Below are 15,457 nucleotides of genomic sequence, written 5' to 3' on the forward strand. Positions count from 1 at the left end.
ATCCTTAATTAAATAATCAATTAATTTTCATTAATTGTAGATAAATTTTCGGCTGAAATATTTTTTTCGCCGAAAAATTCCACTGATTCAACTTTTAATTGTAATCTCATTTGTACTTTTTTATGGTTTTGATAAAAAAAAAAAACGTTTCATTTGTTTTTTGTAGGTAGGTACATATTTAAAATAAACAAATGAATCTTTCATTTTAATTTTTTCGTAATTTTTTTATGTTTTAAATCTATATCGCATTATTTGACTCGAAACATATTATACATATATTATGTACATTTGTAAAACATAGTTTTAAATTAAAACGTATGTATTTTTTCTTTGTGGTAGACGAATTTTAAATCTCGTTTTCTATATGTCAAGAATGTCTAATTTAGTTACATGCATAAAATACGCGATTCATATTGATCAGAACAACTTCACTGATCATTAAGGGTGAAAACACACTGAGTGGTATGGGACGTCACGTCCCTGGCTTGTAAACAGTTGGTGTTCCCCAAACCGAATTCGGGTGTAGTTGCACGTGCAGAATGCATATGTTTGGTAGGTCGCACTTGTATGCATATCCATGTGCAACCGACAAGTTTCTTATAAATTTCTTCAAATGTGCGATTCACCGTTATCGATCACTCTCAAGAAAGAATAAAATATGGGCGAAAAAATTCCAGGGGGGTGATTTTTAGGACTTTGTACCAAGTATATGGGCTAAGGGTGTCGCGTTTTTTTCGCATGTTTAAAAGTATCTAAAAAAAATCACGTACCACGTGCTATTCAGTGTGTTTTCGCCCTAAGAATCGCTTATTTTTTTCCTTTATATGTACGAATAACCATGAAATAGATTCGGTTTTGCCTAGATTATTTCGGAATTACTATTTTAGTTTTGAATTTATTGATCAATTCCGAAATTTATTAATTTAAGAACAATTTTCTTTGTTTAATAAAAATATTACTAAAAAAGAACAACTGGCATAAACGTATAACAGCACGTACTTGCATGCTATTCCTTTTTTATGCACGTCTATGTGAAAGAGATAACGTATGTATTTCGTGTTTAGTCGTCAGCTTTTCAATGTTCTCATCTTTAAATGCAGTTTAAAAGCCTTTCCAGAAAAATTTATATCAACACTGAAAAAATATATAAAATTGGTTCAGCCGATATCGACTTTATAGTCTATAAGAAGATAACATACCTACAATAAATGGTTATAATAAAAAAAAAAAAAATATATATATATATATATATATATATATATATATATATATATTTTATATATATATATATATATATATATATTTTTTTTTTTTTTATTATGTACAATTTATTATACCTGATATATGATTTTGTACTATTAGAACTTTTCTCTTCTTCAAACAAACTTACATATTAAATATTGACTGTAACGTTAAATATTGACAGCCTGATTTATTGTGTAAACGAGGGAGACATGTGTACATATTATACATACATACATACATATCTATATATGTATGCAGACTTCAGCTATTTCTAAATATTATCAGGAATTTTTAAATAGTAGTAAATGGAACATAGAACGATGTGAAATCCTTAATATTATGATATTATATATTTTCTCGTGTAATCGCTCATTCAGATCGCGACTGGTGACGCGTAACAGAAAATCGTAAGGATTCGTGAACGTGCGGCAAAAGGACCATAACTTGGCCAAGTCGTCTCGCCAGACGGTTTGGGGTCTGCGACCTCTGCAGTCTCTGGTGGCAGGACTCGCTATACTATACCATTGTCTACCCACACTTACCTGCCACCGGTCTGGAGTCTGGAATTGAACTTTCAGTTTTCCTTTGTCGTCTTCGTGGTCGTCTCCTCCGGATCTATGTGGAAATTCCGTGTTCGGGGTCGACGGTTCGTTGTCGATTTTTTTTTGTTATGCTCTCGTCCGTTTGTCCGAATTTTTTAGTCGCTGGACTCGTAACGATCACGTAGTCTTCGTTTGTAACGAAAACATTTTATTTGCGTAACAAAGAGCGTCCTTTCTGCATGAAATCGGGCATTTTGCCGAACGCATTCCCGGAATCCCGACTAAAGTACATATTTCAAAATCGTAATAGAATCGAAATTTTCATATTTTTGCTACGCTTTTCCCGGATATGAAACTAAACCAGAGGCTTTGAACCTTTTTTTTAAACCACCGACCTTTTTCGTAATCGCCATATGTATTGGTGGCCGTCACTACAAGGAAAGTGACTTAATGGAAAGTCGAAAGACGGACAAAATTAAAATCTATTCGTCGACTCGTCGTTAACGTAGGTCGGGGTTATATATTTGAAAGATCGTTATCATGTGCCAGGGTTACGTTATGATGAAAGAGATAGATAAACTCGACCTACGTTAACGACGAGTCGACGAATCGATTTTAATTTTTTCCATCTTTCGACTTTCCATCAAGTCACTTTCCTTGCAGTGACCCAGACCCATATATGTACTATTGACAAAAATATTATATTTTTTTCGGATCCTCCTGAAATGAGGGAGGTGCCTCTGAAACGGGTCTATAGATGTGGCTACAGAAGAATACATACTTTTAATTATTGACCTGCTATCGTTGAGTTAACTTATCTTTGTGACAGTATTTCTTAAGACCTAAATAAACACGAAACTCATTATTTTCTTATTGAAATTGACAATTAATTGATTTTTTTTATTATTATAATGTTTTGTATGGTAAAGAATTTTTTACAACCAACATTTTCGTTGAATCTCCCCGAATCATAGTTTCAAATATACATATTAGGGCAATCACAAATAAATAGGGCAAGGATACCCATTAGGGCAATCACAAATAACAATACACGTAACAAATAAAAACGAAACAAAATGGTCTACGAAGCTAACAATAGAAAAAAGATCCGTGGACTATTTTCAATATTTTTAATTTTGTACTAGCTAAAATGAAAAAATGATTTTCAACTTTGTACTGCTTTGTAAATTAGTGATTTCTAAATTGTCGACCATATCTGAATGAAAATGTGAACGGCTTTTAATTAAATCGAGTCAACCGCAAATGACACTTACACATGTATAGGTAATATGTACATACATACCTACACTTGAACATATTTTACTTATTTCCCCCGAATTCCAAAACGTAGCTTAAAATTACATTATGTGAAATGTTTGTTGACCTCACTAAACATTGTGTAAAAAAATTGGGCCTTAATCTTGTCGTGAGATCAGGATGAAATCTTTGACTCTCCGGTTCCATGTGAATTATTTGGATGTTCAGATTGGAACATAAAATTGGATGTTCAGATGTTATTTAGATAAGGACCCCGTAAACAAACAGACGATTTAATTATGATATATGATCATACAATCCCACTTGTATAGGTATTATACATCACGAAGCGAACACATTTGATGCTTAAATACATATCTTGCGTATATTTATTAGTCTTACGCCTACCTCGTTTTATTTGGGAAATCAAGGCGTTTGATCATCCATTCTTTTGATGTCGTGTATTTCCTTTTAATTTATTATGAGTACTTTTTCTCAGTGACGCTAGAGTAAGTGCTAGACAGTTCTCGATTCTAAATTTGATATCAAGTAAACAATATAACAAGGTATCTTTTGATTTTTTTTTCGCTACAGGAAAAGCGGCACGACTATGCTTCATCTGATATGAATGGTTAACTGGCAACGCCCATTTCTAGTTTATATTGAAAAAAAAATCAATTTTTTTTAAAAACTAGTGTTTTTAAAATTTGAGTCTGATTTCAAAAGTGAATATTCCGTTCCAAATTTATATTTTGGAAAGGAATTTTTCGAGAAATATAATGTGAATATTGTACATAACGGTGTTTGATTTTCAATGTCTTGAATAAATATAATATAATATTTTGTCCACGAACATGTCTTCCTGTTATGTCGGAAGTTTCGATGCTTAGACGCCCTGTGCAATCCAATCAACCATTTTTGGGGATGAGACGTGTCGGATCGTTGATATACATAAACTATGTATTGAAAACCGGAAGTCAGGCACCTGTTAGTTTCCCTTTTTGGCATGTGCGCATCGCATCTGCTGTAACGTTCTTTTATCCATAATGCAAATAAAATAATACGCAAAGAAAAAGTTGAGCAATTCGTGTTGACTTGAACACACTATTTCTCAAGAGAATATCCTTATCGATCTCGAGACGCTCTTTAACTTTTATAGAAATTAATATTCTTACTACCAACTTTGTTTTTTAATAAGTTTGAAAAACTATAAAATTTGCATGTTACATGGGATTTTGTGTTCCATAGAGTGGTATAATATTATGTATACCCATGGATATATGTACATACATATGTATCCGTGGGTGCCGAAAGAAAATTCGGGACAAGGGTGAAATTTAATTTAGTGATAAAAAACAATGAGCGAAGTGAAATATATAATTGTGCGTTAATTTAAAAAAAATATATATATATTTCCCCATGATGTCGTTATGGATATGGTATTAAACTTGTACATATAGATTTACAGATTATACATTTTGAAATCATGTTCAAATAATGGTACTGTTGCGTAGGGGTGGGTTCAGTATCCAAATGAAAGGCCAAAGTCGTTTCACAGCATTTATTCAACGATTCGGTAGGTCCACACGATACCACCGCTCACTCCAGAATAATCTGATCTACCGTGTGTACCTCCTCATAAAGGACTAGTTGCACACCACAGGTTTTTCCCCGATGCATTTATGTATCTATTGCGCAGGCACACAGAGTATTGTTCTGTGAGAACTCCAGCGTATCCTTTGTTCGGGCACTTACCGGGCTCCGTTAGCCTAATCCGGGGTATCTATTTATCACCCACGAATGCACTTAGACAGTGGTTATGCTCTCATGTTTCCACGTTACAGTACATAGTCGGTAAGAACCGTTTCAACAATGATATCAGATAAATTGGCAAACTCTGTTAGGAAACGATCGAATTGGAGTTACAAACCAGACCAACAGTACTACAGATTATACTCTATAATAAATTATTTTCAGTCGAGGTCAACCCACGGAATCGAACCAGACTACCTCTCGTGTTTAGCATTAACGCAACCACCAAGCCGAGCTGGCTGAGCTAATAAGTACTTGACTTTTTATAGTGAATTTTGTCGACTAATTGTAAGATTCGATTTCTATAATTTAGTATTTTTACACGAGACTCTGAAAGCTCTGGTAGGAATAATTCTAAATAGGTAGTAGCTTTTCCAAGATATTTGCGTTAATATAGCAATATTTCCATTTCCAACTGTTTTCCGTATCTCCATTCAAATTTTTGTATTTTATGTTTATTTTAGCTCTAACAGATTGTATTTTAATACTAAAAATTGTATAATATTATCTTGATAAACTAATAATCGTATTCTTCCAAATCTTGAGACTGCTCAAAATAGAGACAAAGCACCAAAAAACAACTGTCCCTTCCAAAGGAAATGGACTGGCAGGCTTACCCATAACTCAACCCAACTCTTTTAGCTCCCTTTCCTACAGTGTTTCTGTCCAAGACTACCCAACAGCAGAGATATCCTAACAAACAAACAAATATCCAAATTGCGGCCATCCAGACATCTAAATTTGTTCAGCAGTCGTCTAAAATTGTACAATCGTCTGGCTACGTTTCCTTCATATTGTAATCTCTAGCGGTCATCGAACGCAGGCTCACGTAATTCGATTAGCTAATTAATTATGCTTTTTCTGAACACATACAACTTTTAATAAGGAGTCTTTGTATCGGCTACGTAAGCGCTATGGTTCAATAAAGGCTACATAAAAATCACTTCGGATCATTTAAATTTTGATTCATCACTTGAATTGAATTAACCGGCGCTCACTAGCCCAAGTACCCAGCACGAAGATTCGACCGACGATTTTTAGACGGTGGAAAAAAATCAGACTGAACTCGGTGTTCCAGATTGGAAACAAATCGGATTTCGCCGACAAGTGTATATTATAATCACCGGTCACGATAAATAGGAAGTAAAGAAAGCATTATATTATATTATGGTTCAGCTCGATTGAGCTCAATTCGCCACTCACGCTCGAGAGCCCTTTCACTGATCGCATTTGTAGATTTTAGATGAATATCGTCGCTTTTGTTCCCTGCTCGGAAATTGTGCCATGGAAGAATAATAGGCTAGCGGAAAGTTGTCGACCTGATTTTTTTTTAATATTGACAGATATTCTGCTGTCAGGAGGTGCGTTGAACTGGCATCTTTTCAGCCCAGACTGTCATTATTCAAAAGGTCAAATTTGGCGCCGCTGACAATTATGGCGATTAGGTGGATGACTGCAAAATGCGCTTAATTGATCAGTAAAATTCCTTATGAAAAATGATTCGGTCGTTTAGAATTCCACAAGCATAACTTTTTTGAATGAGAAATAATGCATTGTTTTAATTGACAAGCCGACTGCTATGCGATTACTAATCGTCGGAATCAGGGCTGTAGTTTCTGATCAGAATTTACCGACTCCGACTTTATTTTATGATTCGAATCCGACTCAGACTCCAACTTGATCGATTTTAGTAACATCAACTTTTCTTGCCAAACGTATGAAACTTAGTAATAAAAATAATAGCGATTTTCACAATATTAAAAATAAAGGAATTAAAAAAATCACTAAAATTTCACGTGTAGCCTAATTTATTGAATTATTGTTATTGAAATAGGTATAATAAAAAGTAAGTACATTCATAGTGTATATGTATGAATTTCGTACACAAATAAATTAATGCGAAAAATAAAAAAAAAATAAAAATCAGCATAAAAAATTATGAGACAGAGAAAAAACGATTCATTCATTTAACGATTTTATTTATAATGCATTTTAAAATAATGAAATTTAAATTTATCAGTGGATTAACTTCAATAAAATTGGAAAGTCTAGTTGGCACATACCGTAATATTATTAATTAAAAATAAGAATAAAAGGGAGTCGGAGTCGGTCGATTTCTTACGACTCTGGCTCCGCTTAATATGCTCCAACTCCACAGGTTATAACTGTTTAACTATGTAACCTTTGAAGTTAAGAAGAGGGGGGGGGGGGGGGAGAATTCGTATCTGATAGCCAGCTGTCATCACGTCAATATGACAGACGATGGCACACATTACGATGGAATAAAAATACAATAAAAGACTCCGACTCCACTCCACATCCCTAGTTGGAATGCTTATTTTAACAACAGACTGCAATATATTAAACGACACATTTACGAGAAGATAAATATTTTGTATATGTAGATTGGCTTCAATGGCTAATATGTATATGTATACATATGTCGATTGACTTTATATATAACGCAGTTAAAAACGTCGATCGAATCAAACTTATACGGGAATCACACCATCCGATTTTTTGACCGATTCGTTAAATTTTGAGTAGTATTTTAGTGCAAATCAAGCAAATACCTAGGTCGGTTTAATTCCTGCATTGTTCGTGAATATAATGTTTCACATTTTTACTTACCTCTTATTATTGCGTCTGCAATGCAATAAAAATCCAACACCACCATTGATTTGTTTATATTTTTCGCTCAAGGTAATGATAGTGTGAAAACAAACGCAATTTTATTTTTCATCTGTATTTATTCTAGTAATTTTACGCGAACATTGATATTTTTACGACGCAATAAAATAAATGCATCGAGAATATCTGCTTTGTTGGTAAAAAAAAAACACATGTTTAATTTGAACAGATGGCTCGCTTGCCGTTTTTACTGTAGTAAGTCATCAATATTAATTTGTAGCAAGCTATCGTTTACGTTTGAACTATTTTTGGATTTGGGTGAAATTCTATATTAATTATATACCTGAAACGTTATATATGTAGGTATGTATATTATATGTAGAGTATCCGTCAGACGTTGCGGCGCTTGGTAACAATAATAATTGATGCGTCGCACTTGGCCTCTGGCATATTTTGGAATTGTGCAAGTCGAGCTAATGCATTTTAAATTACTACCGCGGTTTTTCCAGCGTCACACTATCATCTGTTCCCGGAAACAGCTGTTGAGAATCAGTGTATGTGCATATAGATTTGCTTTTTTCCCGGTTGTACCCATTGCTCTAATTTGTTATCGGCTGCTATCAGCAAACACATGGCCCCCGCCGATGATAAAGACTTGTGTTTACAATGGTTGATATAAGCATACATTGCCCTGACTGATTTCCTAGCTCATACTAAGCAGCTCCTGTCTTCAATTAGCCAATTTAGCCTTCTATCTATTGGTGAATGTATGTATTATATTACAAATTAATTTGACTTTCGAATTGGTCTATGTATTTGCTTAAACAATAAATCGATAAACTGAATATGTTTCAGGTCAAAATCTGCATAGTTGGTTGTATATTTACATAAATCAATCTGGTTTGTATCTGCTTATTATCTATTTGGGAATATTCCAACGTACATTGTTTGGATCTATTAACAAGACCAGTTTTTATTTTACACGGGTGTATTTTTTTTATTAATTCTTTCAGCTCTTTACTCGGTGATAGAACAGTTTTTGTTGGACAAATCGGCTATGTAAATTGTTCAATCTGGACAACGGTATGGTGAAGCGTTACTTTATTTATGAATTAAAATTAAGTTGTGTCGAAGCGTTTGATCGTATAATTTTCATTGTTTGACCGTGTAATTTCGGGTTAATTGTGTTCGGAACTAGTTGCTAGCCATTTCACAATGGCCGTTACAAAAAAGTTAAGTGGGCTGTCACAATGAGTTTAAAAGCGCTTCGCTCCAATTTAACGGTAGCCCTTTTTTCACTTAAAATCTATTAAATTTTCAATCTCTCTAGTCTTGTTTCCAATTCAAGCTCACGGATGTCAAAATCTTCATGTTGTTTCTTAAAAAAATCCATCCATGAACCTCGAACGGTTTATTTATTTTTATTCTAAAACATACATTACGACGTATAGTGGAAAATGTTTGCAAAATAAAATAAAAATGAAACTTTGCTGTTTCGGTATAACGAGGAGAGATATAAAACGGAATACGTGGGTGAGAAGTACGACCAGGGTAGTTGTTGACATAAAGAGGTTGAAATGGCAATTGCTTGGTCACGTAGCTAGAAGATCGGATGAAAGAATTACTCGAATGTACCCGAAAAAATGTAAAAGGTTGCAATGAATTTCATAGGGGAGGCGGCTGGTTGAAATTAGCAAAATGTTTGGAATGAGATGGACGAGAGTTGCCCAAAACAGAGACGGATGATAGCGTGTTGGAGAGGCCTGTATTTAGCAGTGGATAGCGAATTACTGTAAATGATGATAATGATGCTGACATATGCATTTGTCTATTTGTACACTTCGTTTTTTGTTACTAGCTAGGACGCGTTAAGAACTAGGGAACGTATAGACCGGAATAAATCACTTAACTTTTAGTAAATATGATAATGATGATCATTTATCTATCACCTACCTATCCTATCCTACCTACCTACAAAGACATATTTACATACATATATCAGTTATCTGGATTTGTTCTCTCGTCCGAATGCACACTCTATTACGGTGGCTTCCAAACTTGTTGCTACTAGGCTTCTCTTTTGAAAAAAATCTTATCTTGGTGCTTCCCCCTCTCCCTCTCTATTACATAAAATAATAATAATAACAGATTTTTAAATGATAAAAATGTATTAATACAAATATAATAGTTAGTACTTAAAAAAGTTGTACTAAAATTAGTTTAATTTTAATGTGATGCATGTGCTTGTTAATTTGCACAAAGTTTACTAAATTTATGTGTGATTATGGAAAGTGCCACACGTATTTCTTTTTCAACTACTAATCGGACTCGATATGAAAATAGAGCCTATTATGTAAAAACTGCAGTCAACCCTGTAAAAAGGTGCAAGAATTTAAGAAATGGAAGAAAATGAAAATGTACAAGGTTGCTATATCCTGTATTACAGTTTCATTGATTTTCTTTTCTCTTGTTTTTTTTTTCCATTTTCTTCCGGAACAGACAAAACGCTATAAAACCTACTGAACCTGAGTTACTGAAAGATGGTAGAAATCGTGACCTAAACAGGTATTGATTGATTATGCTTAAATTACATAATAGACAGTTGATAAACCACCTTCACCTGCCTGGAGCAAAGTTTACGTTTACTTAAGGATATGTATGCACATACATATGTACATATTTTAATTTTGGGAGGTGCTATCTGATTAGTTATCGACTTCAAAAGGCAACAAAGCGACCTAACTTTGACAGTTGTGGAGTTGGGTGGATCTCTCAAATGGGTTCTATGTAATGGCTTTGTGTCACACGATTCAACGCACGCTAAACTTCTACTACATACATACATACTACATACATCTATGTTGTATAAGTACATAAATACATGTACTTGCTGTTTGTGCTTATTTTGATTCAGAATACGGTCTACAGATAACTGTATTGTATGCTCACTTCTGAGAGGTATATCGGTTATTTATATTTGAGTATTGATTACACAATCCGTGTGGAATACATATGTTTGAATTAGCTCAGGAACGTACATGGAGATTGAAATTGAAGTACAGACCACTCGGGTAATTGTGATATTGAGTCATGTGCACACATGTACGAGAATGACCGACTTTCAATACCTTAGAAATTGTTTCATTCAACGTTGCGTTCAAGGTGGGAAAATGCTTCGAGATCTTCACAATTGCATACTAATGTTGTCAGGCAGTTGGGAAATTACGCGACTTGGTATTTTTCGGTGAAACGTGTTTTGGATGTTTAAATTCCATGCGCTTTTCTCGAGTGTTGTTATTATTGTTGTGACAGATCTTATACAGGTGTTGAATAGAAATAGAAGAACAAAAAAATACATCACTTCGTGAAAAAATTTTCGAAATCGTGGGCGATCTATTTTCCACTTTCGTACGAAACTGCGCAGCTGATTATTTGGTTTCATTGCAGGGGCTTTAATTTTTTCAACACTAAAATTTTATATTTGTTTTTATTATAAAAACAAAATTTATTTATTTTGGAATATTTAACAGTTTAATGTATCAGGAATGAATAAAATATAATTTTTAAAATGTGAACCATTTATAAAATTATAGATAGAAAATTTTGATAAAAATATGTACTAACGAATGAAAAAAAAAATTAATTTAAAATGTCTAAACTAACTATTACACAAATTTATGTGCTATTTACGAGATCAAATTGTCTAAGAAAAAAAATTGTCTGCCGCGCATTTTATTTTAGATATTTTCTCACTGGTCACTGGTTTTTGAAAGACGCTAAAGGCGCAGACATACAGAGCGGTACGCGGCACGTGTTTTTTTTTTTTTTTAGATATTTTTGCACATGTAAAACAAACATTAGCACGCCTGATCTATGATTTGGCATCATCAAAAATCATCCCCTGGAGTATTTTCGCTGATATTTTATCCTTGTATTGATATAGATTTGACAGTGATCGATAATGGTGCTTCCCATATTTGAAGTAATGTAGGAGAAACTTGTGCAAATAATAAGATCGTACGAATTAGCAATGACCTGAAGAAATGCCCTTCTCAACTGGATACGACTAGCACGTATATGGTGTACGATTCAGTGTGTCTGTGCCTTAATATAAGTAGATATGTATTTTCCGGAGAGCTGTTTTGATTCGTCAAGCTTTCTTTCTTTGCTCTGTTATATGTGTACAGTTATTGATTTCAGCTACTTTTCACACTCTTCATACTTGTGAAACATTTCCTATACAATTTAAGTCACTCAATTCATTTGAAAGCTTGTGCTTGATTAGCCGTAATAATGTAATATCCTATTTCTTGGTTCACGGAGTGTCGTATGCTAAGTCGGAATATCCAAGTATAAATATTTAGAAATACAAGAAAATAAGTACAAATATTTAGAAGAAGCGTAACTTTTTTTTACAACGACCTCGGAACTTCTCTCCCGGGGTGTGATGAATTAGCATCTGTTGCGAAAGCTCTCCTCGGGAGATTGGAAATCGGCTTTGCGTAAGAGACGTAACTATTTTAGACGCGTGCCATCAACATCAACAAGTTAATTTGTTTCATATTATTTCGTACCTTTGGACACTTATTGCATCATCGATTGCCTTCTGTATCGCTCTGTCTTTTTTTACACTCACGGTTTGACCTTCCCATTAGTTCAATTCGGTTGGGCAGGGAGTTGGACTGCTTCTTGACGACCGAAATAATTTGGTGAATTCGCCTGATGGGATGTTCTGCGTGAAATAACACATTCGTAACGCACAGGTGCGTTCATCGAATTATTTATCATCTTTCGGATCTTCCTTGCGCTCTTCATCTGTCGCCTTTCATTCCTGTCACATCGGAGATACGCCTCACGTGCGCAAACAAACTTTCACTGCCACTTCGGTTGACAGTGATCGATTTTATAAAAGCTATTTTTTATTGACATTTTTTTCCGTTCGCTCATCAGACAATCTATTTATAATAGAATTATTGAAGTAGCGATACTGTCTTACTTGTATTCGACAAAAAAAACCATCAAGATTGCTTCGAATCTTACAAAGTATGTACATTGTTAAAGAGCGCCGAGAAATTTGTCAATTTATCACAGCAAATTACCACTTGTAGAGTAACTTATCACTCTATAAATTGTTCGGTGAGTGGTATCCTTTAGTTTTAATAGTGTGAGTGTTTGGAGATGGATTTGTGTATGTACAAGTAGCAGGGACGGATCCAAGGGGGGGGGGGTCATTTCCCACCCCCACCCCTTGAAGTGGGGGTGGGAAATGACCCCCCCCCCTTAGAAGGATTTGCATATTATCAAAATTATTGGTCTCTTTCGCCATACGCTATATAGTAGATGTAACGATATGGAACGGCTACCCTCATTTATTGAAGTTCGGGAAAACCCTCTGTGTAAAAAAACAGGTACACAGACCTTATGTCGCCAGGGACTGAGAATTAACAGTGACGCGATGTAATATTGTAACGTGGGAATATTAGAGATTATCCACTGTCAAGTGCATTCGTGGGTGAACAATACAGGCCCCGGATTGGGCTAACGGGACTCAGTAAGTGCCCGAACAAAGAATGCGCTGGAGTTTTCACAGAACAATGGACTTTTTACGTGCCTAGACAATAGATACCCAGGGAGATCGGGGAAGCTGTGATGTCAACTTGCTATTTTTTAAGGAGGTACACGCGGTAGATTAGATTATTCTGGAGGGAGCTGTGGATCCGTGTGGACCTCTTGAATCGTTGAATAAATGCCGAGCGCACCCTTACGCAATAATATTTTCTGGCACTCATTTTTATTAATACCAGAATTTTCTCATTTTTATACCGTTTCGAATTTTTGGCATAAAATTAAATATTTTTTTGAAAAATATCCTTTTTTTTAATTCTCAGTCGGCAAACTCAATTGAAAATTTCCTGAATCTGTCACTGACATGTACATATGTACATACATACATACATATAATATTTGTGCAACTAAAAATATTAGCTTTCAATTAAATTTATAATTATAGCCTTGTTTTTGTGTGTGTTCAAATATTTGTGATGAATCATCGCATAGGAATCATTCAGAATCCGTTCTCTCTTATTCAAGAATTGTGTTATTTGGGTATGTACGTACGTTGTACGGATGCACTTCGTTTGAGAGCTCTGATTTCAAGTGAATAATGATATGCGGGTGCTTTCGTTGCGTTTTTGACCTTGTTCTTTTGAGAAGGTCGACTTATTTTGAAGTTCTCGGTTGCCACACTGACCTCAGATACAGATCAGTCAAAATCATAGTTTTCAAAAGAAAATGTGCTGTTCGTGTGCGCGTTTTTCTTATCCTCGAAATATAATACGAAAACGCAACAGCTGGACAACGTCGTGTATGGACTAACAACTAACTGCTTGTTGGTCACGCGATTTTCGCCTACTGAAATTGTGCCGTCGAGCAGCGGTCATGGCAACGAAAGGTTTAACTTGTTAACCTCATCCGGTTGTGTGCTGCATACATTTTATTTCTCTTTTTATTCGTGTTCGGATCGATAGACGATAGTTTGCTCTTTCAGCTGAGCTGAAATTGGATATATTCATGTTAATCCTACATAGTTTCTCAACTAGACTTGTAAACATTCAAATCTAAATGTACACTTTAAGCAAAATTTGAAAAACTGATTTTTAATTTGCTTTATTTGATTTTATGATTTTATTTAATGATACAAATTAAGGGCCGTTTATATTATTATTTAATTATTTAAAATTTTCTCAATATATTTCACTGTGGATAATGCACATATTAATTGTATAATTGTATTGTATCTGTACACTCGTCGCTTTCGAGCGATCTGTAAAGTCGAGTGTACGTACATACGTACATGTTCGATTGAAATAAATGAAATAAAATAAATTATCCAGCACTGCACGGCAACTGCCCGGCACTACACTGCCCGGAAAAGACTACATACTTCTATTCATACTATATGTACAGCATCGCCCGTTTTCGGCACGTTCATACTTGTTTTGTATGAGTGCAAGGCAAAATCGGCTAACACAAACATTACAGAGCGGGACGATACAGTGCAATCTTGCTTACGTCGTATCATCGAGTCAATATTGTCACAATATGACGCTTCCGAAAATATTCATATGCACATAGCAGCACTTTCGTTAGTACAGGTGCACTCGCCACTATGACGTCACGTCATGCGTGAATATTTCTACTGTGGCCAAAAAAATCGTTTCCGCTTGATGCTTTTCAGTGACACGTACTGCTGTATGATATGAATAGATCGTGTCGGTTACTGCTGTTTCGGCTTTGTCACTAACATATTACTGAAGATATGAATGTGGTAAAGAATATTTTTCGTATTTCTGTTTACGTGCAGTTTTCGTCTTGAGCTGAACTGGTATAAAAATCCAATTAGACGATTTACAAGTGTGTGACAAGAAACCAATCAGTGATACTAATTTTATGTCTCAGTACTGTTAAAGGCTTAAGTAAATATGTAAGAATCATCAAGTTCTAATATATTTACATTAATTTATTACATTCTCTTATACGTTCTGTGGATATACATGTACACGCGTGTACATATGTAGTTGATGTCTTATTCATTGTATTCAAATATTAAACCAAATTAAAATCTTTACATACATATATAGTAGAGTCGTCTCTAAATATTTGAATTCCTCCATGACCATACGTACATACATAGATACATAGATACATAGATTGTAGGCTCAGATACTTCAACCAAATATACCGTGATTGGTTTTTAGGTCGTTGATAGCTTATTTACGATTTCCTTCGTTTCGAATAAACTCTCAACATCTTCGGCTCCGCGGTACGCTTTAAGTCGCGCCGTTTACGTTTTATTTGGAGAATCTTTTTACAGAATTTATTTATTTATACGAAGTCGTAATGGCATTAACGCATGGTCGTCCCGTTCGTGTGACCCCAAGTAATTAAGTGTGCGACTCCATGACTTTGAT

General features: G+C 34.7%; 1 protein-coding gene across 2 annotated transcripts in view; it reads left to right on the forward strand.

Moving 5' to 3' along the window:
- Positions 1 to 15,457, forward strand: part of LOC143913403 (tripartite motif-containing protein 2-like) — a 52,292-nt gene that overhangs the window by 503 nt on the left and 36,332 nt on the right. The gene's annotated exons all lie outside the window — the stretch shown is intronic.

Source organism: Arctopsyche grandis, chromosome 6, assembly GCF_051622035.1.
Source record: "Arctopsyche grandis isolate Sample6627 chromosome 6, ASM5162203v2, whole genome shotgun sequence".
Taxonomy (NCBI): domain Eukaryota; kingdom Metazoa; phylum Arthropoda; class Insecta; order Trichoptera; family Hydropsychidae; genus Arctopsyche; species Arctopsyche grandis.